This window comes from Limulus polyphemus, unplaced genomic scaffold (genome assembly GCF_000517525.1).
Source record: "Limulus polyphemus unplaced genomic scaffold, Limulus_polyphemus-2.1.2 Scaffold41, whole genome shotgun sequence".
In the NCBI taxonomy this organism is placed as follows: Eukaryota; Metazoa; Arthropoda; class Merostomata; order Xiphosura; family Limulidae; genus Limulus; species Limulus polyphemus.
The window spans coordinates 925523-937881 of NW_013665651.1; the positions used below are offsets into that span (position 1 = coordinate 925523).

General features: G+C 35.4%; 1 protein-coding gene across 5 annotated transcripts in view; it reads right to left on the minus strand.

The window, feature by feature from the left end:
- The window catches only part of LOC106461965, a 77044-nt gene that overhangs the window by 48028 nt on the left and 16657 nt on the right, over positions 1 to 12359 (minus strand). The window contains exon 3 of one of the 5 annotated variants that reach the window (XR_002611119.1): positions 452 to 644. The exons of the other annotated variants lie outside the window; for them this stretch is intronic. The gene's annotated coding sequence lies outside the window, so the exon portion shown is untranslated. The remainder of the gene's footprint in view (positions 1 to 451; positions 645 to 12359) is intronic. 5 annotated transcript variants of the gene reach the window in all.

The window sequence follows — 12359 nt, forward strand, 5'->3', positions numbered from 1 at the left end:
CTAGCGTTGTAAGTCCGCAGACATACCGCCGTGCCACTGGGGGGGGGTCATCCGTCTTAAGTAATATGTTAACTGACACAGTTACATAATATTTCTCCCGTTGAATACATATGAAAAAGAAGCAAAGTAGAGTTAGTAACCTATCTTGTTGCTAGTATTACCACATCCATTTGTAGTGATACTTCGTATTATACGTGAAATGTATCCGAGTGTATTTACTATCTTAAGTTGTTTGGTTCACCCTAAAACTAAACCAATTCACATATGATAAATGATAAGAAAGGCGAACTTGAAATGGTGTATAGCATGGCACGCGCATGCGGAATAGCTGAGAAGTGAAAGCTTTGGTAGATCTTGCGATGAGTGAAATCGTGGGTTGGCTGTAAAACTTGATGTTTGATATATATGTATATATACACTTAACGTTTACAAAGTTAAAGAACACAGAAACCTCTGTTCTTTGTCGTGGGGTCGTTCCACAAGTGTTGTCACAAACAGGAACACCTCTTGAAAAGTCAAGTAAGCCGTTCAGCTGTGTTCTTACACAGGATGAATCCCCCTGGTGTCAAGTTTCTGAGAGAAGAACCCTTGCGACAAGGGCCGAGAGTTCACGAAACCCAGTATTCCGCAGACGAAAAAAAAACCTAAAAAAAAAAAAAAGGTAGCACTTTGAATCTTTTAACGCCAACGTACACATACACACCCGTTGAGTGTGAGGGCGAACGCGTGTAGGGAAACTATTTACAAAACGAGTCCATAAACACACAGTGAGAGCATAGGGTGTGTACATTTGTCGCTTCCGTAAAAGTAGGGGAAAGTCCATTATTGATTATATATTATCATGTTATTATGGAATAAATATAATTACACGATAAAATCCTAAATTGATATCTGAACCTGCGAGACATAAGACAACTGATTTCTTTTAGTTTTAATTCCATAAGAAAAAAAACAACATTTTAACAATGACTGTTTTGAAATCGAAACTACCACTGATATTATCAAGTCTTCACACATTTTACATCTTCACATAACCTTGGCTTAACGCTGAGAACAATATTTTTCTTTTATGACACCACAGAAAAAATTTTACATCTTTCCCCTGGTGTTTCGAGTATTCTTGTATAACATTTTCCTGTATTTCAGCGGTAAGTTCGAAGTGCTTATAACACTCAAATTTGATGTTCGAGCTTGTCGGTGGTCCTTAATCAACTCTGCGTGTAAGCGACCTAAATAAAGCCAAAAATTTTATTCGTGTATTTCAGGTGCGGGTAGGGTACATTTATCTTAGACCAACAAATACGAAAATAAATCCAGCAATAATTTATTGTCTTAACATTACTTTAGGACATATCAAGCACCAATATTAACATCGTATTAAACTTCAGTGGCAAAAGGCCACATTTAAAACTTGAACTTGAAATATATTGAATTTCTTTTTTTTTAATGATTAAGGCCATTTAGTTGTTTTGCTGCAATTAAAAAATTAATGAGTGATGTTAATGAATGTTCAGCATAAAGAAGATGAGTACATTCTAATAAAATTAGTATTGAATTGAAAACTAATCTTCATCAACAATTTTATATTTTTTATGCGAAAAACTCTATACTCTGTAATTGGTCTCTTATTATTATTTATACTAGCTGAAGGTACCCCTTAAGGAAGCGAAAATTGTATAAAGGGCAATGTTAGATAATGTTCCCCTTCCTTCTTTCTTTTGTTATGCCCCCCCCCCCCAGTGGCACAGTGATATTTCTGCGGACTTAGAACACTAGAAACCGGATTTCGATACCCCTGGTGGGCAGAGCACAGCTATCCCATTATGTAGCTTTGTGCTTAATTACAAACAATCCTTTTGTTATTAAAGCCTTAATGATCTCATTAAATATTGCATACCCTGCTTTATGGAAGGTAATAACTGATTCATTTAACTGGTTAAATACTTATGTCTTCAAATTTAAAGTCAAAACTATATAAAAAGTGGAAATGTGCCCTATTTCAGGGGCTTTTGCATCCGCCCTTTCGGGCTAACATCCTAAAACAAAATTGTCCACTGTCGGACTGTTTTCAGTTAACATACAAAATATATATGTATACGGTAATCGAGCCAATCAACGCTGGGTGTTACAAGCTAAAGCCCCCCCCCCCCCCCACGTGGCACAGTGGTATATCTGCGGACTTACAACGCTAGAATCCAGGTTTCGCTACCCATGGTGAGCAGAGCACAGATAGCCCATTGTGTAACTTTGTGCTTAATTACAAACAAACAAACATACAAGCTAAAATCTATTAAAAAATTAAAAGTTGCCTCATTTCAGGGGCTTTTGTATTCCCCTTCTCAAGCAAGGGGCTAAAGCAAAATAGCCCATGAACTAAATAATTACTTTACTATCTAAAGTTAATAAATAATCATGACATGTGGTTCACTTGTGTGATAAACATCACTATATACATTAATTTAAGCAGTACCTGCTACCACAAGGATTTTGAATGGGATTGGCTCCCACAACTGAAGGCATTCATGAGCATCGGGGCGCAAACCACAGGCCTTAAGCCCTACAGCCCGGCACTTTATCCACTAGATCATGACAGACTCATATGAGAAATTAAATTAACCTATTTTTTTAATCGGAGCGACAACAAAAAATCATGTAGATATTAATCTGAGAATCAGTCAGAAACTTGTATCCAACACAATATTAGAAGAGAAAGGTGTGAACTCTAGTTAACCAGGACATAAGAAACGTGGAAACAGCGGCTGAATTTATCAAGAACTACTTAGTGAGTGATTGTAGTAATCAACAGAAACCTAAACATAAGTTAAAACAGCAACAGATATTAACGAAGAAAAAGTGGAAGGAAAATTTATACGTTCACACCCATAAGCAGTGTTATATAGTAACCAATAAGACTCTTAGTGGGTTAATTTCACCACAAAACTTCTTACCTACATAGTGTTCTTTGGTTCTAAGGACTATTTCAAGTTCAAAGAAAGAGTTCAAGTTCAAAATAATATTGGTTTCTTATAACGCTCTTCTTTTGGCATGTCTCAGTGCTATATAGGGGCTTTCAACATTATGAGTGGTCTTTTCTCTCTCTGAAGTTTTCAACTCTTTAATCATGAGGTTTTATCTTTTACAAAAAGTTCTTAATTTGTAATCCCCTTTTCAATTTCCCTTTTAAAACTGCGGGTCGCGGGTTCGATGGGGGCGTTATAAAGTGACGGTCAATCCCACTATTCGTTTGTAAAAGAGTAGCCCAAGAGTTGACGGTGGGTGGTGATGACTGGCTGCCTTCCCTCTAGTCTTACATTGCTGAATTAGGGACGACTACCGCATATAGCTCTCGTGTAGCTTAGCGTGAAATTCATAACAAACAAACCCTTTTAAAAATACTTACATTTCTGTTATCTACATGACATACTCATGTTGACAAACATTAACCGTTTCGCCCCATTCACAATTGACTAATTAGAGGTCCTTTAATACAACCATAAGTTTATAAATTGTTGACTTTCAATTACATTGAACACTTTCAACTTCAATTTACATAAAGTAGTTCATTATTTTCCTCCTAAAATATTTGTTCTGAAACTGATAAACTTTGCGTACTGATTATCAATAACTCCTGACCACAACAAGCTACCTACATAGATCAGTGCTAAAAGTTAACCTACGAGTATGTAGTGCCATAAAACCAAAACGTATAATGATTTATCATTTGAGCATTATTTTTGTTAACGGCATTTTACGCCATAATCTCAATGATATCTCACGAGATTCGGGCAGCTTAAGAAAGTTAGATTAGCTCTAACGTTGTTAAATAATCCATATAGTTAACAATATATAAAATAAGCAAATTTTAAATAATAAAAATCAATAAATTATATATATTAAACATTTTAACCAGTATTGTTCACCAAATTACCATTCAATAACAAGGGAACATAACTTTGCTGACAAAACACTAATCGTTTGATTCATGTATCAGTATTCTTTATGTTCCAAAAAAAAAAGTTTTTCATCGATAGTTCAATATCATTGACAAAGATTTTGCTGCACAAGGCTTATAGTGAATGTCATTTCATTAAATTAGCAAATCGAGAATAGCCAGTTGCCAAGAGCTCTTTCAAAAACAAATACAAACAAAAGTCGTGTTGAAGTACGTATTTAACTAGAGAGAGTCATTATCAGATTTGGCAATGATCATTTATTTGTTGCTTCATAGGTGTATAAAGACCGGTTGATACAATCGTTCCAAACATACCAGGGTGTGTATCTAATATTGATGTCAATATCACATGCTATGAAATGGACCAATCTCTGGCTAAACTCCAGTCGAGCCGAGACAAGCTGGTAACCAATATTTATTGCCCACAAGTGGCTGCCAACTAAAGATCCACACACTTTCATGTATCTCCTTCTTTGCTTCTCAAGTTCGGTTCCTGAGGTTTGCCAACGTGTTTCTTTGATTAGTAGACATCTGATACCGTATTTGTCATTCCTGGCCAAGTTCGGTTGCAGCATGCGCAACTTGGAACGCCACTGTTACCAGGCGCTACATGGAGCATGTACTACATACAGCACTGCTGGTTATGGGAAATGTGCCAGTAAACACTCCCGCAGGAAAAAAGAAAAAGAGAAAAATAGTTAGAAAAACTTGATGAAACCCTAAGACCATAAAGCTTACGTGAGGACGTCAAAACAATAAAATTCAATATGCATGGGAAAATACCAAGCATTCTTTCAGTTTTGGCACTTTTTACACTAATCAGTCGTCGTGAGAAAATAAGAAAATTAAACGTTTATTTTCAATGCTTGGCAGAACTGATTTGTGGCTTCAATAAACAACCTTATTATTCAGCCAAAGAATAAACATCATGATTATTTCGTACATTTGACCGAAAACAAATTGTTCATTATAGTGCATATGTGTTGTAATCTAGCTTTTCGGAGCAAACTATCGCTTATCTTGCATTAAGTCAGTATACTTGGTTGTTTATGGAAATCACAAGTAATTCTCCAGTGATGTGCCGAAGAAGTATCACTTACTGAAACACAACATCATAGGGGCAGAAGGTTCTCTTTCGTACACTGAAAATTCTCTTAATAAGAGGAGTCAGCGATATAAGCTTTTGTGATAAAAGGTAATCTCGGTCCTTACGGAAGAAAACTGGGATTAAGTTCCTTTTCATGCATCGAAGTCCTCCATTTTAATGATAGAAAAATCTGCGAAATAATATTACCCAAGGCAAACATGACTAAACCGTTAGTCAGGGAAAAGTTACAACTATCAACTACACTTATGATAATCCTTGCTGTTTGCCTCTTTCAGTAATGATTAGTCTGATAATATTATAAGCTTTAGTTTATTAATCATAAGATCATTTCTTATTTATCTGAGGATAAAATCACGTTGTTTTATCACTAACTTCAGAAGTTAATCAATGATTAGTTACATATAACACATATACATCTTTCATTTTAGGGGGAGGGGGAAGTATTACCTAGTACATTTGGAAAAAATGAAAACGTAAGGGATACTATATGTAATAAAAATTTATAAAGAAGAACAAAGATAAGACCGACGTTTCACTTCCACGTTAATATATATATATGTGTATGTAATATTCCTTGACAGTACTGTGTAAACGAACTCAGTATTTGCTTGTATCTTAAGCGACACGAAAATTTACGTTTTATCAAATTATTCCGTGATTTGTTGTTAAATAATAATATAAAAGGTTTCATTTAACGATGAAATTTAATCAACATGTAGAAACGTAATCAACATAAAGCTACCAAATTGCAAAGAATCTTTAATATCAAGAAATATATTCATAATGTGTATATATATTCCATAGGTTTCCCAAAGATCACTAGGAGACGTACAAGTGTGGAAAACTGCCTGTAACCGTATCCAACGAACAAACGCGTTTTGCTAAATTCGACATTATTTAGCCCGATGAGTTAAAAAGATTTATCTACACCTTTCTATTGCCTAATGATTCTTACCTTCATCACTTTATTATTTTCAACCTAAACGGCATCTTATGCAACACTTGGGATAAATGGCCAGGACAGAAATTCCTATCTTCAAGCACAGCCACCCCTAATTTACAGCTGCTAATTAGAAGGAAAGCAACCAGTAAGCAGCATCCGCCGCTTATGTGGTTACTTCAACTTAATAACAAGATTAACTGTTACAGATATAACAAGAGCAATCCAAGAGATTGCATACCCTCGCCCCGCTGCTCCTTTTCAAGACTGCATGCGTTTATGGTGGATAACGTCAAATTTCACCTTCGAAAACCCAGAAAATCCTTCTCAGATCCAGAATGATCAACGATCCGAATCACTTTTTGTAGTGTGATGAGGAGTCTCTACCTTAATGTGCCCATGAAATTTGGTATAAATCCGATCACTCTTTACAGAGTTATTAACCCCAAACCGCGAAAATGCCCTACCTTCCCATTATAAAAAATGCTTCGAAGTGATCCAGAATCCAGATCCGAACCAAATTTGGGGAGGAATGTTCCATGCTGACTTCCCATATTGTGTAAACGTTTCGTTTACATTGGTCTGTTAGTTTTCAAGATACGCGCGCGGGAACACGGACAGACACACACATATGGACCCGATTGCAATACCCTCTTCCCCTCCCCTCCGGGGGAGAGGGTAACAAATCCTACCGGAGAGTTCAGAACATTTTCAGCGATATATCGCGGCTCAAATTATAGACCGTCCGATGCAAACAAAACACATTTAAAATAATATTAGGTTTTTTTTTCTTATTTTTGATTGATATGATAAATAATTTTAAAAGAGATTTTTCTAATTGATAAAAAAATTCATTTCTATTATTTTCTTTTCTAATTTTTTCTTCTTAATCTTGATGATGAAGTAGAATGATTCCTAAATGATAATTAAATTAACTTAACTCATATAATAGTTCACTTCCATATATACAACCTCTGCTTAAAAGAAACAAGTTGCCTTATCAACTGTTCCGACGTTCAGAATTTGAAAGATAAAGCAAATTTTCTACAGACCGCATGAACAATTACAGTTAATTAGTATATATCAAGGTTTGTTTTTTTTTGTTTTTTTGGAATTTCGCACAAAGCTACACGAGGGCTATCTGCGCTAGCCGTCCCTAATTTAGCAGTGTAAGACTAGAGGGAAGGCAGCTAGTCATCACCACCCACCGCCAACTCTTGGGCTACTCTTTTACCAACGAATAGTGGGATTGACCGTCACATTATAACGCCCCCACGGCTGAAAGGGCGAGTATGTTTGGTGGTATGCGGATTCGAACCCGCAACCCTCAGTTTAATAAAGTTCTTACACGTTGCTTGTGATGATGGTTAGGATATAAGCTAAGTTATTGTGTTTAAGCCCAGGTCCTTGTTTTGTAATTGTCCTTTAAACTGTGTAAAACTTCGATTGTTCGTGAAGAGAATATAGCATGATAATAGGGTCTGAAATGACACTGTTATATAAGACAAAACACGCCAAATTCTCATATTTACCAATAGGTAATAGAAATGAAACATTAAATGGATTATTTTTCTTCCCGTGTCGGGGGAAAGTAGGCGGAGCAAAATAGACTTCACGTGTTCTTATAGATAATTTCGTTGTGCAACTAAACTGCAGTGTAATTGTGATAACATTAGACGTGTGAACGTTCGTGAGGATGGGGAGAGATCTAAACCATTTGCAATCGTTCTATTTCACTGTCAAACAACATTATTGGCGTTTACTTGTATAGTGGTCGTCGAAAGGTCAGCATGAGTCTTATACAACTGGTTAAAGTTTACGTAATTATTCGTTGTATTTGTGTAAATATCGTCTGATGAACAGAATATATATATGGAAAAGCACGTAATTGGAACTACTCAATTCTTATTTTCTGTCAAATTGTTACAAAGAACAAACATGCTCATCATAATAAAAAATGCAAGATAAAACAATGGATATTTCAAGTATGTACACAGACACAAAGGTCATAATGTTTTAGCTGAATAACATTACAAGACAAGCGCCACCTTGTGATTATAAGTAGCATAAGCAAAATTATTCCTTAACCACCCTTCCAAAAATCAGAAATTTCTGGAAAAACACCAAATTCTGAACAGCCTTTCGAGATCGTCCTCCGGTGGGTCAGCCGTAAGTCTACGGACTAACGACGCTAGAGTCTGGAGTTCGATTCTCCGGAGTGGATACAGCAAATAGCCCAATGTGATTCATTATTACTTGATGAAGACAAATACAGTTCTGTAATTATAACAACTAAAACTCACAAACAATATTGTCGAAGAAACATAACCGCAAAGTTGCACATTGTCTACCTACTCCGTTCCCAATGCAAGGGTCGAACGCCAAATTCTAGCGTTATAAGCCTTCAAACTTACCATGAGCCACCAGGAAGCAGAAATACAAAGATAATGATAAATTAAATTATTGGGTAAAAAAAATTGTTTATAATATCCAGTCAACTTCTTGGAAATATCTTTTCAACGTCGCGAGGAAATATATGAAACAATAAAAAAATCTGAAAATAGATCAGTTACAATATCTAGAGAGTGGAATTTTCTTGAATGCTATAACATAAAAGCAGTTAACTTGGTACAAACAGCTCAAAATTATTTAGAATCAATGCCAATGAAAATGAGAAATTGCAATTTTCTGAAAGATCGCGTGCATCTTCAATCGGTATGAAAATTTGTTCCGATTTCCTCTTGTTTCATGTTTGTTATTCCTCATTTCATTTTACTGCCATTTTTTTGGATAAGTCTTATGATGAAAATAAACTTAAGTAATTACTTTATCTTTTATACGCCTAATTTAAGTTAAAGCGTCGTTTTTTTTTAAATTTAATTTAAAAATCTAAGTTAAATGATGTTTTTATCAAAGCTCAGTATTACTTTGCTTCATGAGCTGTCTCTGATACTAAATTATCTCATGGTTTGTGTCTAGAGAAAACAGTAAAAAGTTGACACTTATTTCCTGTTCTCGGTTCTGTTACTGCTATTTCAGCGTTACGATATACAACCTCCAAACCCACGTGAGTGGCGTCGTATTCTGAACCCCACAGCTCTGCAGAATGTAGGTGTTTGTGACATTTTCACGGTTCCACAAAAGACTATCACACCTCACCGAAACCAACGTATTCCTAGTTATTTGTTAAGCGCATTGTGACCTACCGAGCAAGAAGTCAGTGGTAATGACAGTGTATTCAAGCCAACGTCTTTTTGATTTTCATATTGTTGCTGCAGTCTTGTAAAGTCTTTTTTCTAAAACAGCAGCAAGAATGGTAATATTAGCAAGTGGAAACTGCATTCTCAAATATTACTTCTATACCACTGTTCTATTAACAACCTACCAGAAACATGATGATCACTACCAAAACCTTTTGTGTAAAGTCCTTTGAAGGATATGAACAAGCCAGTGTAGGTATACATGTGCATAGGTATAGTACAAGCAGTCCCCTCCTCTGTTTACCTTATACAAAAAGCCTGAGTACATAGACAAGCTGTGGTGGGAGAAAGGCATCAGGGGACTGAGATGGCTAAATATTTGTACTGACTAGCTGATGGTCAGTAAACGTAAGGCGGAAGCTCATTCTTCACCACAGTTTACACTCGTGCTCACGTGACAGTGCTGCGAACTGCACAAAGACACAGGCGAAGGGAGTAGAGGAGAGACCAAACATTAAGATGTGTAAGAGGGCTGAGCTTTTACATACATATAGACAAATAGCTAGCTATGTTCTAGATGCATAAATCACAATGTATACACGTGTACTGTACAGTTAGTGTACTAAAATAATATTTACCACAGAAATAGCTATGAGTAAATGATTTAAACTGTTCGCTTCTGTGGTAACTATGTGGTGTGAAAACCAATATAAGCAATGCATTATTAAAATGGCATATTAACTAGTGTGAGTACTAAAATAATATTTACCACAGAAATAGCTATGAGTAAATGATTTAAACTGTTCGCTTCTGTGGTAACCATGTAGTGTGAAAACCAATATAAGCAATGCATTATTAAAATGGCATATTAACTAGTGTGAGTGCTAAAATAATGTTTACCACAGAAATAACTATGAGTAAATGATTTAAAGTATCGGCTTGTGTGGTAACCATGTGTTGCAAAAACAGAGAGACGCAATGCATTATTAAAATGGCATATTAACTAGTGTGAGTGCTAAAATAATGTTTACCACAGAAATAGCTATGAGTAAATGATTTAAAGTATCGGCTTGTGTGGTAACCATGTGTTGTGAAAACAGATAAAAGCAATGCATTATTCAAAAGGAATTATCACGTGTAGAATTTAAATGCAAATTAACATCAGTTAGCCTTTTAACATCAGTTAACCTTTTAACATTAGTTCACCTCAAATTGCCAACTTATTTTTTATGCTGTTCACTACCGGAAGGGTCCAAGTATTGTACCATATCGAGTAGCATTATGGTAACACTCGGAATAAGAAATTAACCAAACCAATTAGGCTATATCGTTCATTTTCATGTAAAATTCACAGCAAATCCTACCAGTAAATAGAGGGATTTCTTGTAATATTGGTGATATTTTTGTTTATATTTTATGTGATTCATATAGCGATCCTATAAGAAGCAAGGTCATGGGCCCACAATCAATTTGGTCCATAAATAGTATAGAAAAATATGCTTAAAAAGTCGTCGGTAATTCTGAGGTTCATTTAAAACCAATCTGATTTAATTAAATCGAAGTCCGTGGCCAAGTGGTTAGGGAGCTCGACTCGCAATCTGCGGGTCGCGGGTTCGAATCCCCGTCCCACCAAACATACTCGTCCTTTCAGCTGTGGGGGCGTTATAAAGTGACGGTCAATCCCACTATTCGTTGGTAAAAGAGTAGCCCAAGAGTTGTCGGTGGGTGGTGATGACTAGCTGGCTTCCCTCTAGTTTTACACTGCTAAATTAAGGACGGCTAGCGCAGATAGCCCTCGTGTAGCTTTACGCGAAATTCAAAACAAACTAACAAACAATCGAAGTCCGTCTGTCGAGAAAGATTTTTTAATAACGATACCGTTAGTTAAGGAAAACAAAATAGAATAAATTGAAAAATAGCTTTGGTTAGTAAATCTCCTTTACATGTTTATAAACAAACACGAATATGTTCACCACGTGTACGGCAAAGATTAACTGTAAACAAATACAAGAAGACGATTTTTCGTCGCGTAAATTTTGCTTAATAGATATCGTGTATTACTCGATCCAACTGATTTTTTATATTGAAATACTAAAATTTCAGTAAGTTCTAAGCTTTATATAGTATTTGAGCGAGTCTAATCTCACTAAAAGAGTTTTGTAGTAATTTTAGAGAGTGTAATATATTCGACTTCTACGGTTTTGACACCAATTTTAGCGAGTCTGATCTCACTAAAAGTGTTTTGTAGTAATTTTAGAGAGTGTAATATATTCGACTTCTACGGTTTTGACACCAATTTTAGCGAGTCTGATCTCACTAAAAGTGTTTTGTAGTAATTTTAGAGAGTGTAATATATTCGACTTATACGGTTTTGACACCAATTTTAGCGAGTCTGATCTCATTAGAAACGTTTGAAAGTAATCTTAGTAAGTGTAAGCCCAGGCGAGTTCCATACTTCTGACAGCAATTTTAATGAGTGTAAGATCACACGAGTTCCCCACCTTGATATTATTTTTAGCGAATGTGATCTTAGGGGCGTTCCATACTTTTGATAGTTAGTATGTGTGTGTGAATCGAAACGCTATTCCTGCACTACATAAATAATGTTTCATTTCCCTTCCTACATATGCATGCGTTGGTGATCTACTTACAACTGACAATGGCTTTACTGATTTAAATCTTAATAATGGTTAATATTTTATGTTTCAAAGAGTACTATAAACACAAGGAATGACTTGTTATACTCGAAGTAGTTGCAAATTATTGTTTTAAAGTGATTACGTTATAAACTTCCATTCATCCAACAGATTGTTATTTAGGTGCACATAAGAAAGTAACATGTACTTCTTTTTTGTGATATAATTTATAGAATGTGTTCTAATTGTACTTCCTTCCTCAACGTGCACTTGTTTTAGTCTTAAGTAAGGAACAATCAAAAACGACTCATTTTGACCTCTAAGCTTTATTTCTGTCAACATAATAACGATAAATATAAATGTAATGAAATTTATATGCATAAATATTCAGTTTCAATTGCTTCACTTTGTTTTACACGGCATCTAAAGCAGAACAGTTTGTTGATGTAATTTATACTTTATTTGTGAGCAACTCAACGTTTATAATTTACATAGAACAAATAACATAGGCGTCGGAAGTAAA